Source organism: Bactrocera dorsalis, chromosome 3 (assembly GCF_023373825.1).
Source record: "Bactrocera dorsalis isolate Fly_Bdor chromosome 3, ASM2337382v1, whole genome shotgun sequence".
In the NCBI taxonomy this organism is placed as follows: domain Eukaryota; kingdom Metazoa; phylum Arthropoda; class Insecta; order Diptera; family Tephritidae; genus Bactrocera; species Bactrocera dorsalis.
This window is the reverse complement of record NC_064305.1, coordinates 57,745,904-57,763,683: the sequence shown is the minus strand read 5'-3', so window position 1 is coordinate 57,763,683 and position 17,780 is coordinate 57,745,904.

Here is a 17,780-nt window from a genome sequence, read left to right as displayed (position 1 = left end):
GTCAAAATTATAATTAAAAGTGAAAAAAAAAATTTTTTGTGGACATTCAAATAACTAATTTTTGGTCTTTTGTTTTTATCTTTAAAATAAATGTTTTCTTTAAGGGGTTACCTCGGGTAAAAAGACTTTTTTCAACATTTTTTTTCTCATAAAAAAAATTACAAACATACACTATTAACAAAGGAATTCTTAAATTTTTGATAAAAAATATTTTAAACTCGGGCATTGCGACGCCGACATCTGTTGGTAGAATAACACATTACAGGATCATCTGAAGTGGAAAAAACAGGATTTTTTTTTGGATTTTTACAAAAATAAAAATTAAAATTTCAGTGTAATGTGGGAAAAATCCACTATCCAAGTCTTTAATAATTGTTTTTCATGTCATAAAGATCGGTTGAGTAGTTCTCGAGAAATCTTGCCAGCCGACTTCAAAAACACAGTTTTGTGAAAAACGTGTTTAAAGACGGCACCTAGCTAGCCTAAAGTTCCGAGACTATTACTCGGATCAGCTTGAAAATTTAGGAAGTGTTTAAGTCTTGACCTTCTAAACACGTTTCCTTCATACAGCTTTTGCAGAAGGCGCCTGGTAAGATACTCAGCTTTACAGCACGGACGCCAATAGGGCAATGGCCTGTTAAAGCCCCCATAGCTAAGGAGAGGCTAGCCTTACTGATGGCAAAGAGATCACTAGATCTCTTGCGAGCGATCTTTGGCTAAACGCATTTTTCGATGGTGGTCCAGCTATCTAGTAGTAAATCACAAGATGAGACGGGAGCACCGACATGCTCCCATTCTACCGATAGCGATTCTAGGGTGCCTCTCCTTTGTAGCTCATCAGCGTTACGATTTTCTGCAATTGCGCTGTGGCTTGATACACATACCAGTTTTATCACAAAGAGACTCGATGCTATTGATAGCGAGGTTAGGCATTCTTGACCAACCCTGAACACACTGTAACTTAGTTAAAGGCTAGTATCACCGCTCTTTTGTGTGAGTGAATGGTCACTTATCTGCTGGCCGGAGCAGCAGAACTACTGCTAGCTTAATGGCTGCAATCTCGGCTTGGAGGACCGTTACGATAATCAGGATGTCTGAAGCTGGAGTTGATAGAGAGCTGCTGACAGTAATCCCCTCCACTAACCTTGCTTCAAGCATTGACCTATCTGCAAAGAAGCTCACTGCCCCTCCCCTCCAATGGCTTCCTCCCACCCACATCTCCATCGCCTTTATATGGCAGAGAAATCCGCCAGAGTTCGGTTTAGCGATTCCATGGTCCCAGTGATCCGTTATGAAGTCGAAGTGTGTGAGAATTTCTGAGTGTTCAGATACGTGTTTTTTTAGGAACCCAGATTCTCTGTATCTGAGAGCAACTTTCACAGCCATACACTTTTCGACGATATCTACGGGTGCTATGTGCAAGATGGTGTTAAGTGCCATAGTTGGAGTAGACCTTAGTGCACCATACATGTTGATGAGCGCCGGCCGTTGAACGCTCTCGAATTACTTTGTAAGTGTGGTCATTTCTAGAGCTTTCCATCATATTAAGTCTCCATATTTAAGTTTAATATATGGCAAATTTCAACCGAAATTGAATTTCAAGTCATTACTTCAGACCTTTGCAGTAAGAAAAAGACAATTTCATGAACCTGAATGGGGTGAGCGACTTTTCATTAAGACCTTATGACAACAGCAACACATATTTCATTCAAAATCTGTTGCATTGACTGGAACATTTCCAACACAAGCATTCATTACCATACCAGAGCACTGCTTATCGTCGAGAATGCCATAAATAGTGTTACTCATACGCACCGGTGCACTCAGTGGAAGGAATCAAGCACTGAGCTGCCATCTGTCAATGTTTATGCAATTACGCCGCACATCCGCCATAAACAACAAATTGCGCATTCACCACGTTACATAACTCTAAACTACAGTAAGCATTCAATTGCGTAAAATAGCTACTCGTACGAAAATTATTACGTATACGCACGGTAGACCCCGATTGAGTGCCTGTTTTGTTGATGCGTTGAGTTGGCTTTGTATTTTAGTGAGGGCATTGGTCGAGAACACAACGCAAACGTTTAAAGCGCATGCAAATCATATGGCTGACAATAGCGGCAATAACAACAAAATTTGTGTGGCAATTACAACAATGACAACAACAAAAATTGCTAACAAAACAATGGTAGGGAACCATTGCAATAAGAAAGCGCTGCGCTAACCGCCTGGTAAATGCCCGCATGCGCTGCACAAAACAACAACACACTCGCACCATACAGTCGGCCGTTCCATTTTCCATTTCCGGCATTAATCGTGTTGCGTTGCCGGTTGAAAGCTGTTGAATTGCTCGTCGCCACAGTGGTGAGGTCTGACACGAACAACAGTGAACATTTTACAAACTTTGTTTTTTTTTTGCTTGAATGTTAGTTTTAAAATTAAAAAATTGCCTACAATGAGAATTTATTTCCGAATAAACTGGCTCGATTTGCGTCCAATATAGGCATAGAGTCATAGACGCGTCGATAAATCGAGCAACGATGGATACATTTTGAACCACGTTTACTCTAGTGCTCATTCTCAGAGAAGGTGTACAATACGCACTGAAGAGACAATTGCTGCTATGAAGCATAGTATGGATGAAGACCTATTGAAGAACCCATCTACCATCGCGCCCTGTATTTGGAACTGTTCGCTTACAGCTTATGGAACATTTGGACGGTTACCACGTTCGTTGATTGGGCCCAAAACAGGATGGTCAACGATTTTCTAAAGAAATTGTGTATAACGAAGAAGCTCACTTAATATACAAAATTGTCGCAATTGTAGTGATGATAATCCACAAGTCAGTGTTGAGATGCCTGAAAGAGCCACTGCTTAGTGTGCTCTATAGACAGAGAAAGGAAACCGGTCGTAATGTTACAATCAATGGCGAACGTTATAGAGCCATGATTAATACGCTTTTGTACCCGAAATGAAGTATGTTTATATGGATAACCTTTGGTACCGAAACGACTACGCCAATGTCAACGAAATAATCAATTAATTTGAAAGAAATTTTTGGTGAACCCAACCTTCGAATACTTTTTCCACTAAATCAAGTCGTAAGAGCTTGCTCAATATTGACTACTAAAGTATGAAGAAAGTATGGTTTATTGCTAAAGACCAATGACTTCAATTAACCTCACAAGAAGTATTCTAATGATGTTAAATCACAACTTCTTAGAGGCCATTCGATGTCACAATTACTTGTAATAAACGAATCTCCAAACTTTTCTCGCAATAATTCGTTTGTTGTACACGCTGTGTGGCACATAGCCTCCTCTTGTAGGAACCAAATGTGGTCAAGATCAACTTCTTCCAGCTGCGGCCATAAAAGAAGTATGGACCGATGATGCCACCAGATCAAAAACAACACCAAACTGTCAATTTAATATATATATTTAAATACCGAAAAACTAATACGGCTGTGTTTACTAACGTTGAGCAATACAAAAAGCTGCGTCAGGATCGGGAAGGACCTCTCTGAGATGTTCAATACCAAACGAACTTTCCGACAAGGCGACTCCCTATCAAGCGACTTCTTCAATCCGCTGCTGGAGAAAATAATTCGAGCTGTAGAACTAAATCAAGCAGGTGCAATCTTTTATAAGAGTGTACAGCTGCTGTCATAATCATCATCATCAGTCATAACTTCGAAGTCGTAGTTAATTTCATCTATTTTAAAACCAGCATTAACACCAACAGCGCCAGCTTTGAAATCCAACACAGAATAACTATTGCCAACAAGTGCTACGTCGAACTGAGTAGGCAATTGAAAATCAAACTCTATAAGTCACTCATAATTCCCGCCCTGCTATATATTGCAGAGCCATAGACGATGATAACATCTGAAGAATCGTCGTTACGAGTTTTCGAGAGAAAAGTTCTGCGAAAATTTTTGGTCCTTTGCGCGTTGGACACGACGAATATCAGTTTCGATGGAGCTATGAGCTGTACGAGATATACGACGACATTGACATAGTTCAGCGAATCAAAACAGCGGCTGCACTGGCTAGGTCATGTAGTACGTGTGGACGAAAACCCTCCAGCTCTAAAAGTATTCGACGCAATACTTGGAAAGACCAGGTGGAGAAGGACCTGGCTTCGCTTGGAATCTCCAATTGGCGCCACCTTACGAAAACAAGAAACGACTGGCGCGCTGTTGTTAACTCAGCTATGATCGCCAGTAAAGAAAAGGAAGGGTATATTTACAGACTTCTTTAGCTAACAATCGTTTTCGAAAACCTTGAGACTTTCCTCATCTTGTAAGTATCAGATATAAAGTATAGGCAAGCTTTTAAATTTTAGCTGATGGGCAGTTCTATTAAAGGATATAGTCTTAGGCAGCTATAAGATTTTTCGAAATCGATGCGAACATACCCAATTTTTATTTTAAGCTGTTCAAAATAACGTCGAATTTCTGGCTCCAACGTCACCACAAGTCCACAGTGCTAGAGCAAGACGCCAGCTGGTCAACAGCTGCTGCTCGTTACATGCCTCGTCGCTGCTGTCGATATTACGGTTGGTAATTTACGTACACACACAAACACACACGACACTGCAAATGCATAACGCGGCAAGAGTGTGAGTGGCGGCTAATGAAAATATGGGCATGGTCATATAACGGCAGCAAATCTGTGCTGGTTTCGCATGAAATGACCAGCGACGCTGCAGTCCTAGCCCACATGTTACTCGCCTGTATTGCGCCATATGTAGTATTAGAATAGGCTTCGTCCAGTGTAAGTAATGGCTAGGAACAACATTCATACAAAGTATTCAAAAAAAAAATTGTATATGTATGTGTGTGTATGTATGTATGTACGGGGGCATGGCAACAACAATAGCTGCATCGTTGGCTTTTAGCGAAATTGACTTGGGCAGTAAATGCCATGGCTAGCATCTATTTCGCGGGTCCCCTCCCCCTCGCCAAATGTGCAAGAGCGCTTGTTTTGGTCCAGGCAGTAGGGTATTATAGCCTCTTTTGTTTTGAGTGGGCACTTTAAAGCGAATTCCATGGCAAATAGCTGGCGAGCGCGAGAAGGCGAATCATTTTGATGGCTTTACAATCTGTGGCAGAGTTCAACAGTCGGTGGCGTTGCGAGCCTTTTGCATGAGCAAGTCTGTCAGTGGACGCTTAAGTCAAATTTTTCTGGTGATTGTACAAGGACACGCACATACATACATATAACCTGTACTTATGTACATTATGGTTGCATTTCGATATGCTTTTGGGCACATGTCCGTTCGCGACGCTAAACCACCGTAATGAACTAACGCTGATGCGGGCAATCGATGCAAATCGTGATGTATGTGGCACGGGCAGTCTGTTGCATGCTGCGGCATGGAACACAGCATTGTTGCAGCAGCCACTGGCATGCTTTCAGTGTGTACAATCGCGCACCTCATTCACGGTGTTTATTGGCCGCTAAACCCGAGTTTCGTGAGAGCAATGCGCCCATAAATTGGGAGATGAAGAGCTTGAATTGTTGTATTTGTTCGTCTTTGAAACATTTTGTTGTTGAAGTTTGTTATGTATTGTATAATTAAATTGATTTCTTTGAAAATGCATTGCTTTCAACGCAATATGAATTCGGTTTGTAAGCAGAAACGGTTCTTCTCCTTTAGGCTCAAGGCGTAGATGTTGCTTACGCGCTTATAGCCGACTTTATAACAGCGCCGCAGTTGTTCTCTCTTTTCGCTGTTTGGGACCAATTGGAGATTCCAACCGAAGCCAGGTCCTTTTCTACCTGGACTTTTCAACGCCTCCCCCGCTTCCTCTTCCTCTGCTTCCCCCAGCGGGTACTGCGTCGAATACTCACGGAGCTGTAGTGCTTTTATCAATCCGGACGACATAACATATCCAGCGCAACCGTTGTATTTAATTCGCTGAACTTTTTAAATGTCTTTGTATATCTCGTACATCTCATCTTTCCATTGACTTGGGTATTTACCATTGGCAATGCTCAAATGACCATACATCCACCGCAGAATATTTTTTTCCAAAACTCGTAATGTTGACTCATCAGATGTTGTCATCGTCCATGCCTCTGCACCATTTAGGGATTTGGAGTGTCTTGTAGAATGTGGTCTTTGTTCGTCGGGAAAGGACTTTTCTTCTCAATCGCCTACTCAAGTAGCACCTGTTATCAAAAGTTATTCTGTGTTGGACTTCGAAGCTGGCGCTGTTGGTGTTAATGCTGGTTCCAAAATAGACGAAATTAACTACGACTTCGAAGTTATGACTGTCAACAGTGACGTTTGCTCTCGTTCACTATCATACCCATTTGCATAAAGTAAATGTGTTATTTACCGATATATGTATACGATATAAAGATCGAAAAACACTTTATTGAGGCCTGAAGAAGGTCTGAAACGATAACGATAGGAAATGTGTCCACCCAATTTTACCAAGCCTTGACCGATATATTCGGCAGAAGGAAGACTTATTTATATCGGTATCTTCAGAATAACTCATGAACCGATTTTTTGTCTGAAAGGGAAGGGCAAAGAATTCGCATACGTTTTGTGAAACATCTAATAACTAATATTTTTGTTCAATTTCGACCAGGTTTAGACCTGAGTTGACACATATTAGATATACCATTTTTATTCTGCTGTTTGTATTGATGTTGTAAATTTGTGCGAGTATCTATTACACAGTGAGAGTATCCGAAGGATATTAAAATGGTACCAATGAAACCCCGGCTGTGTTCCTATTTCGACTACTTTTAATCATTATGATTCTTTCATCAAGCTTAATATCAGCCATACGCAGGTGGACCTCTAAAACCGTATCGGTTCTCTCAACTGGAAGTTCCTCGTGTTCATATTTTTTGCATTGCACGTTCCCATCATTCGTGCTCACTTATGCATTCGAACATTGTTGCATACTTACACATGTAGCTTGTTACCCTCCATGGCACGCATTTTCTTTTGCTTTGCGCGCACATTTTTGATTGCTTTGTAAATGTTGTACACCGCAGTTTTTTATTGCTGATTTTGCATTTATTGAGAATGCGTGCTTAGCTTACGCTAGATTTTATTTCAAATATACAAGGAACTTTCCAAAGTAAACAGGACTTTTTGAATCTAGCGCCTCCCGGTGGCGCCATCTCTATGTCGACTGGTGCGTCTGCTATCTTTATCGATTGTCCAGTGACTTCATGACATTTCATCGATTGGAAGAGATGTTATTGTGTTTTAAGTGTCAGTATGTTTGTGTTATCCGTGCGAAAATGAGCTTCGAACAAAGAGCCAACATTAAAATTTACTTTAAAATTGGTAAAACTTTTACCGAAATGTGTCCAATTGATGAAACAAGTTTATGGCGATGATTCCCTATCCCGTAGCAGAGTGCACGAGCGGTTTCAACGTTTTCAAAGTGGTCGTGAGGACATAAATGACGATCAACATCTGGGCCAATCAAAATCCGTGATACTAGAAATTTCATCGAAACTATGTGTGAATTCATCGAAAATCAGCCGATATCATCATTGAAATTCATGGAAATGGAATTGAACATCTCCAAAACATCGATTTATCGCTTTTTGACCGAATATTTGGGCTTACGAAAGGTGCGTGCACGGTTTGTTCCACACAAATTGACTGACGACCAAACATTGTTCAGAATCCAACCTGCATTGTGACCGATTATTTGACCAAAAATCACATTTTAACCATTAGCTACTCCCTTTTTCACCGTTAAATTGATTTTGCCGAAAAACCCATTTGTTTTTTTTAAAGTCCTGTTTACTTTGGAAAGCACCTTTTATATAGTATACACATATTTATATTTATTGTACTTTTATTAGCCTGAAAAATTGATGGTCTTTTTGTTTATTTTGTTGCTGTTTTAACAGTTCGTGTGTTATGTCCTAACGTTGTACAAAGACGATAGATCTTCAACAAGGAATATTTGATAACACGGATGCAATAAAATCTGAAAAGACAAATTCTAAAATAATAAATAACTTGACTTGTGATAAATTCGAGTACTTTTTACATCTCTCCCAGTCCACGTATTTACAATGGATTCGCCAATTCAATAGAAATCCCAAGTTTCATACACTTAACTGGTGAATTGAAAAACCCCGGCTTCACACATAGATTTACTAGATTACATTGAATTGCTAGAATAAAAATTATAACTTTTAGTTAATCCTCACCGTCAAAAGCCGCGTGTATAACATGACACCTGCAACTTGCAAGAATCAAAGCCAAGGATATACCTTAACATGAGAAACGTCCAATAGAGGTTCGGAAACCAAGCAATTATAAAGAGTTATTTCGATGTTGCCTCTTTTTTTTAAAGAAAAAACATATAAACTTCAAATTTAATGGGGAATGTTATTATCATTCGAAAGAACTTTTTCTGGCATTTATTTTTTGAAGATCATCTCTTACAAATGTTGGCCGCGGCAATGTCTGAGATGGTCCAGCCGTTGAGTCAAATTTTCAATGGCTCGTTAGTTCATTTCGACTGGTATCTGGCGATGACGCGCGTGATACTTTGCTTGTCGGCCGGAATCGTAGCGGGATTGTCCACATAGACTTGAGATCTTACTTATACCCACAGGAAAAAATTGAAATCACCGGCTCACCGAAGTATTTTCTCAATAAATTTATTCATTAATGTGATATGTGGTAAGTGCCCACGGCGTGTTGAAACCAAATGTCGGCGTTTTTGAAGAAATATGGACCGATGATTTCACTGGCCCGCAAACCACCCCAAACCGTTGTTCTTTTCTGGATGAAATGGCAGCTCTTGAATCTTTTCAGGTTGCTCTTGTCCCAAATGCGAAAATTGTGCTTGTTTAAATATCCATTGAGGCAGAAATGGGCGTGGTCGCTGAAAAAAAATTTGGCTCGTAAAATGCACCAAATCGTTCCATACGACAATCCGAGTTGCTGCGAACGTCGCCGGATCGACTCTCAGCTACGTCTGCAATATTTTTTTCCAATGTGTGCTGGAAGTTATCTATTCAGTTGAATGATAGCCAATAATGAATGTTGGGTGTTGAAATGGGTAATAGTACTGCGAATAGTACGCTCAGTATGGCAATTATGTTGACCATTAGTGAAGCGCGCGAAACCCATTCTTTAGAGAGCGTGAATTTTCGTAATGAAGTTATTCGATTTGTAAACGTTTTCAGGCACATCATCCACAGTCTTTCTTACAATAGTACTGGCGGAGTTAAGTAGTGTACGTGTAATTCGGAAGGTAAATAGTGGCACCCCTTAGGGTGAGATATTCTAGACCTGTGTCTGGATACTGGTGCTAAAGGACCAATTGGAGTAACTAGGAACAGGCAACGAGGATCTTTTGGTCAAAGAAAAATTATTATTACTGATTGCGATAGCACTCACGCCTTTTTTTGATCGTAGCCATTAATCTAGATTAAACTGAGCTGAAACAAGGTGGAACGTGAAAGGTTATCTGAGAAATTTGCTACAAGTAAATTTCCTACAAAACTATGAGTTTTATCATTCATAATGACTTTTTTTCATTGAATTATAAAATTCATAAGAAATAAAAATTTTTCCCAAAAATAATCAAACTTTAACTGTTAATACCTTTTAAAAGGTTGGGATCATAGGAGACCTTTTTTGTAGAGCATTCAATTTCCTACAAAATCTAAGGAATAAGACATTTTTTCAAGTAGTTGGAAGCAAGATATGAATTTTTTTATCTGATAATAAGAAAAAATAGAAAACTGTAAGAAGGAGGACCTTCCCGTTACAATTAAGAACTCATGCTTGCAGAGGCTTTCTTAGAGGTGTTTAGGAACCTATTTTTCCGAGTACCAAACGAAAAAAAAAATATTTGTTTTGAATCACCCTAATATATATGTATTTGTATACCCGACTGACAGTATACACATGAGAATATATACATACATACGTATACACGAACAAATGGGGAGGCAATTCACTGCTATATCGCTTTTAGTCTATCGAATGTCTCTTTTATAGCAATAATAATTTACAGTACTCCAATGTGCACACGACAAAACGTCAATGGAAATAAATTGTTTTATGCAACGATCGATGCAACTACAGCAACAACAAATGGCATAAAATGAAGTGCGGCGGAGTGATGCCGAAGAATGGCAAGAGCACTGGAGCGCGAGTAACTTTTAAATTGGCCCAAATGCCATCGTGCATTGCCACTAAAAATACAAATTTACCGCCCATATATTTACATGCATACATATATATGAACAGTTATAAATGCAGTCTCATATGTGGAATACGAGTATTTTCGATTTGAAATGGTGTGCCTTGTGTGCCAATTTGATTGTTTGCATAGCTTCGCATGACCGCCAGCAAGTCCAAAGTGAAATGTCAACCCTGTCGGCGATACAATTTGTCAATTTCAATGCACCAACAGTGCATTGCACCACATTTCCGCTCCGATACTCTTCGCGCTCCGCCATGGTTTGGAACGCTCGCTACGAATTGCTTAAATGCTGCCGCGAGGCTTTAACGACTCCACAAAATTATTGTTTTAGTTGAGAGCGTAGCATGACATTGTATTTGTTTTGCTGTGCGTTATTCAAAAACGTATAGTTGACATGTCCAAATATAGGATGCTTCAAAATATAATATATGCATATAGGTTAGGTTAGTCTGGTAGGCCAATGAACCACGCATAGACCAGTTTTACTCTTTTACGATACCAGAAGCGGAGTTCAGTTGTTAGGTCCATGAGGACCTTTAGGATGCCTGCGCTAGACGCGAATTTTAACAGACTCTGTGTCCTCACTTTCGATACATCCTCCAGTGGATCATACCGTGGGGACCCCAGATGCTTACAGCGTAGCCTTGCCAATGCGGGACAAGTGCACCAAAGATGATCCATTGCTTCGCTGATACCTTGCTCTAGGCATTTTCTACAGTCTTCTCGATCTCTCAGCTCCATTCTGCGTGCATGTATCGCCACCAGATAGTGACCAGTTAGTATTCCGATCATGTTCCTACAGTCTCTTCTATTTATTTTTGTTTATAATATAATACATTTATTCACTTTAATATTATTTGATTAAGTTAAAGATCGATTTTTATTCATCTATAATTTCGGCTTGTTTCGTTGTAGTGAGTTATCGAAAACTTTTAAGAAGATTGCAGATCAAACTCTGGAACGAAAGCGTATTATTCTAGACCAGAAGGAACTCGTAGCTTCATAAGTGCTGGTTGTTGACAGTGTCTGCTAAGCTCACGCGGAGTACAGAGTGCATTAAGACAACGGAGACCAAGCTCATTCCCAAGTCGATGAAATCGATACAAGGGCCGGTATGTGAGTAGAGAAAAAGCTATAAGAAGAAAACTATGAGACTAAGTGTTTTCAGGAATGCAGTTAAAGAATAAGAACAGTTTAGAATGTCCCAACTTGCACTCATTTACGTACCCAGGATATCCAAGCGGATATACAAGTTATTAGAGCCGTCTTTAGGAGCCGACAGAGAAGAGAGAGTCGAAAGCTTAAGCAAAAAGGCAACAATGGACGGTGGACACATCCATCTCTCGTACAAGATAAAAACTTAAAACTACACTCGGTGGTACTTTTATGGTGTCAGTCCACTAAGCACTGGAAAGTTGTCAGCGAAACGGCAGCCTCAATCATGACAAAACTGAGACATATAGAGAAAATTAGGTGTGCGTGTCGGTTAGGTTTGGCGAACTGAAGTTCCATACTCTGGCTTTTGATGCCCTGAATCTGACAGCAGCCTGTGCAGCGATACTTTTGCCGAATATAAAGACAGAGGCTATGTGAGATTGGCTCACATGCTATTGTTGGTGATTTTCGTAGGGCACTACAGATGCCAATAAGAGCCGTTATTTGGGCAAGTTCAAGCTAAATTTATGTTACTCTCTTATTAAAAAATGTACATTTGATAGAAACAACAAATTTGATTTGTTTAATAGAGTATAAATACCTCATTAAGATGGATCCGTTCATGATCAGTGCCTCATTTTGTAAATATTTAGGAATCTCCTAGATAATTTGTGGGAATTAACGCAACAATTAATATATTACATAATCTATTTGCGAATTTTTAATCTTTCAGCATTTTCAAATTTTGTTAGTTTTCTAGATATTAGAACCACAGTCTTACAATCCGCAAAATTTGGCGCTGAGTATTGCACCCTTTTGTGCTTCACTGACGTTCGGTCCGACATCTATTATTTTTTTAATCGGCATGTCAAGAACTTTCGAATGTTAAGATTTGAGTCTGGTTTGCTGCATATTTCCATTTTAGTTTGAGTAGATTAATCGGAAACCTATAAAAACCATAACTAAGCTCCACAATAAGATGTAAGATTGTTATTTGATATAATGAAACGCATTAGGGAGAGGCATGTGTGGTTTTGAAAATAATGAAAAAGTGAATGTGATCTCGCCACTTTAAATGGTCTAATGTTGATTTCTTTCAAACCGCTAAAGCTAAATCAACCAAATTTGCCCAGAGTACATATTTTTGTTATCCCCTCCGATAGTGTGAAAATAGATGTATTAAAATAATAACCCTGGCCAATCTCCATATAACGGTTTTGTTAAAGACTACTAAAAGTTCAATACATCAACAACTAAACCCGAGAGTGACATTAAATTCTACATCCGCTGTTAGATCAACCCAACCCCAACATTTATTTTGGCCAAAACTTGGAACTAATACTCAATTATTTTCGCGCGATTTTTTTTAATAACTTTCGAAATGGATTATCTCAGCAACAGTGGACTTAATTGAGTCTTTTGGCGATGAAGCTCCAACAAGGACCAATTGAGGTCGTAAATCACTCCAAGACGATCTTGAAGATCGTTCAAAATCAGTTGTTGCTCCGGAAACTCTTAAAGGTGTGCGCTTACTGATGTTACAAGATCGTCATGGGACTTATCATGAGATTTAGATAACTGTAGACATTGGTGGGACTAGCATATTACATGAACATTTCATTGTGTGAAAAGGTTCATGTTGACTGGTCTAGAGAAATGGATTTACGCGTATGAGCCCGAAAGTAGTATTCACAATGCATGGTGGTTCAAGATGAGACGAATCCAACAAAAGTTGTTGCCGCACGAAGAATGTGTTGAAATTGTTGCCTGTTTTTTTTTTATACTGGACTTGTTGCAACCATACCACTAGAACAACTTAGAACATTAAATACTGAGTGGTACGTAACCATTCGGTTGTCAGTTGTCTCTAAAGAAATTAGAAAAACGAACCACCGAATCAAGAGAATTTTTGAGCACTTAACATATCGATATGATGAGTAAGTAATTTGGTACCAAATGGCTTTTTTTTTTATTCCCGTAAGAGTAAAATAAATTAACAAGTCAACGTTTCTCGAGTCTAATGAGGAGATACCACTATTCAAGTGACAAAAGTGCTCCGACAATTTGTTCAAACGCATGTAAAAGTGTATAGACCTTATTGGAAAGTATTTTGAAAAAGAAAAAATCGATGATTAGATTTAGTTTTTGTTTTCTAATCTCGAAATATAGAAGAAACCTACGTACATACAGCGATTGTCGTTAGGTGTGTGTCATATATTTATAATATTGATTCAAAATATGTTCTCAAGTGTAACTGAGTAATGCGAAAATGAATGCAATTAGTCCATCCCTTTCTCTGCTCCCAATATTCCCTATATACTGATTTCCAACTGTGCACCCGAATTTAAAAAGTCCAGGTTGACCAAAATGTGTGATGTTTTAACTAAATTAAATGGACAAGTTCTCTTCAAAATAATGAGTATGAAATGTTCCGCTACACCCAAACTTAGCTCTTCCTTACTTGTTTTATTTTCTCTCTGCTCTCTTGCTTTGCAATCAATATTCATCATTAATAATTCGTGGTTATACGGTTTGTGACGTTGTGGTTTTCTCTGCTATTTTCAGCGGTTTTGCTGTCATAAAAGTTGATAAACTTTGACAATGCGTACTTTTGTTATTGTATTATAGTTAGAAGGGAGGTGTACTTATGAGCTTATCGGTTTTATTCAGTAGTTTCTAATTATGACCCAATATAAAACACTATGCCATTATTTTATTATTTAGGAAGCAGTATATGTGATTGTAGTTAAGATAAGAGCCTAAATATGATTCAAGTCGGGAGAATTATTTTCATATTCGTGTGGGATTTCCACAGTTATTTTATTATCTGTACATATATTTATTTCTAGATGTTGATAAGCCTAGTGTTTCAATCTGACAGTTTACAATTTTATCGTATATTTTGACATTTTGGATGTTATACAAGGACCAGTGTTTATTGATGGTATGGTGAATGCAATCGAGCTTATGCATTCTTCCAAGGCAAATTTTCTGAAGGTCATCAAAAATCAGTTGTTGTTCCGGAAACTATTGATGCTGTGCGCAATGAAGATTGTCATGTGACCTATAGTGAGATTGAGATAACTACAGGCATTAGCGGAACCAGCATGCATTCAATATTGCATGGAAATTGACTCAAAAAATTACTTTACATTGGATTCCATGCAATTTTTTAATCACTCAGAAAGAGAGACGTCTCGATTGGTCGACAGAAATGGTAAAAAAAATTTTGATTGCGGGGAACATCATGATATCTTGACAGGTGATGAAACGTGGATTTACGCGTATGAAATGGTTCTAAGCCATGCAAAAGAGTATAGGTCTTAATGGAGAATGTTTGGAAAAACGGCTATCCCGTATGATGGGAGTCCAGAGTTAAAGGGCATGTTGCAATCAATTTTTTTTATAGGCAGTAAGTACAATAGTTCAGTCACAATATCTTTGTAATTGTCAGCTTCCACATTTTCAAGAAAATTTTTAACGACGATTTTAAAGCCACTTTAGGTTCGTATTTCGGTTTCATTGAGTATTTCCTCAAATGTTTTATCTTTCATTAGTTCTCTTATTTGCGGACCCACAAATATGCCCTCATTAATTTTTGCTTCACTGACTCTTGGAAATTTTTGTTTCAGATACAGGAACCCTATTCCATGTGTGTTCATTGCCTTAACAAAATTCTTCATTATACCCAATTTAATATGTAAAGGTGGTAGTAATACCTTTCTGGAATCAACTATAGGTTCACTGGTAACGTTTTTTTTATCCAGAGTAAGTGCATGACTCACTGGCTACGGCTATCCCATTCGCAAAGGAAACAACAATATTTCGTATATCCTAGTTGAATTCCAAGAAGAAGGGCTACTACTTTTATTGTTCTACACACTCATGATAACGGATGTGCTCTAAAAGAACTCTCATATTCTCATATGATTTCTTCATATGAACCGCATGAGCTAAGGGCACAGATGGATATTTGTTACCGTTATGAACCAATACCGCCTTTAAACTAAGTTTAGTGGAATCTATTTCTTCATGAAAAAAGCTGTTCGTTAGGTTTTTCTGCCTTTTTCTGTATAAAGTAATATTTACATTACTTTGATCACTTTGGAGAAGGTTCCAACCTTTTAGTCAGGATGCTAAAAGTTTGGACTGTGATTTTGAAAGGCTTAGGCCTCGAACTAAGTCATTAAGTTCACCCTGTGAAATTAGATGCGACACTGTTGAACATCCTGGTAAATCAAATAAACGATAGGTTGTTATTCCCATTGCGGTTTCTGTAACATCACTTGAAGAGTTAGTCGAATCTAGTTCTTCATCGAGATTCCAAGATTCTGGAGCTTTTGGAATAGAAATTTGTTCACTGTGTTTGACAGGTCTTAAAGGTTATGGTAATTTATAGTGCTTAACCGTATGTTTAGACTTCGGTTCAATACCTTTACCGTCTTTAGGTTTGTTTTGTCGAAAAAGACCTTTTTCATGAATTTTTTTAGAAAAAAATTATTTCTGTAGGTTTATTTTACTTATTATTATATGAAAGTACAACATTTGAAGGATACTTAAAAAAAGTTTTATCGAAAAATAGCGAGGAATAACGGATTTATCGTCGATCTCTGCAGGCACCTCGAAAAGAAGTTTTTGTGCGGTGACCAGCCTACAGCATCACTGGATCATCTGAAACCAAAAAATCAAAATGCTTTCTTTAGTTTATTAGTTTATCTTTCAATTGACGTCGAGTTTTTTTTAATTTTTTCAATTTTTGATACCATTTTCGAAAAAATCGACCTGTTTGTTATTGTAAAATTGTTAGTAATTAAAATTTTTGGAAAAACTCGACGTAATTCGAGAGCTATATAGTGTGTATGTACATTAGGGTTTCCGTTATTTACCAAATTGATTATTTTTGACGAGACGCCCCCTAAACTTTTAGTTTTCCATCTAAAAAAAAATATCAGACCATAAAAAGCCCTTGTTTTTCGTTTGATCGCCTAGCACTCACCGTTGGGAAGTTGTATATAAAAAAAAGGGAAAATGCAACACAATTCCGCCAGAGAATTACAAACGTATTTTATTCAAAACTATATACACCGCATGTATTGAAATTTATAAGAAAAACAATATATTGATATATTATAAGAAAACAATATATGGAATTATAAACTGAGGTTCGCACAATAGAGCTCGGGGTTATTCGCACGGCTATCGCAAGCGGATCGCAAAAAGGAAGCAGCAAAAAACGAACTTGTTTCTCCCTCCTCTTGTTCCTTTTTTGGTGGTGGTGAAAACGCAGTGGTAATGTACATAGTTATGTGTGATGTGGATTGTAGGTGGTGTAGAGATGAGTGTGGTGAATGAAGTGTGTTAGTGACGGATATTTTGATGCGGTGAGTGTAGAGTGTTCTGTGTTGGTTATGTGTTGTGTGGGGCAAGAGACTGAAGCTCATTTAGCCATCCCGGCCCCCCTAGGCGAATATTTCAGCCTAGGAGTCGTTGCAACTGCTGGAGCGTGGCCACAACGTTGCTCAGGCCTGAAGTGCGGCGCGAACGGGGCGTTTGTTGCTGGCGTCGTGTTGACGTCCCATTCTGTTGCCGCCGGATACGGGAGGATGATATGGTTGGCTGTCGACGCGATCGTGCATCCCGGCTGGTTGGCGGTCGTCGTACTGCACCACGGTGGTGGCTACCAGATTGTTGACCGATGTCGGGTCTGGTGGTTTTGTGCAGCATGGTGTGGTGAGGCCACATACATATCTGGCACAGGTTGCCCGATGGACATTGCTGGGTAGTGTGGGTAGGTGCCAGACAATTGAGGCAGTGGCCGTGTGCCTGGACGATGCGCAGCCTTTGCGGTGGTGGCAGACCTTTAAAAATTGCGCAGTGCATCAACCGGTGCGGTCGTCGACATATTGGGCACCTGATGCGCTGCGGCTCTGCTGCTGATATGGGCGTTGGCGGCAGTGCTCGCGTTCCACTACGCGGACCCGTTGATGTGGTGGTTCGGGGAGCTGCTACTGGGCCAGCCGCAACTGGTGCTGCCGCAACTGGAGCTGCCACTTGGCGTGGCACGTGGACAGTCGAGCGGATGGTTGGCGTCGGAGCGAGTGGCATGTCTGCATCCATGTTTATCTGTATGGAAGAGTATGATTTTAATTGTAAATTTGTTACATGAAGTGGATATGGGTATGGCTGCCACGTTGTGGCAGAAATGGATCGTCAAGTTGACTGATCATTCGATTGCTTTGTTTGTTATCTTAAAATATTTATTATAACGGGTTTATTCGAGGGTTTTTTCGTTTACGTTTCGATCGGCGGTCGGTAAAAAGCATAGCTTAACGAGCGGTCTTGTTAACTTTCCTGATTGCGTACGGAGATCGACTACGCGAATATGACCGTCGGAGCCTTG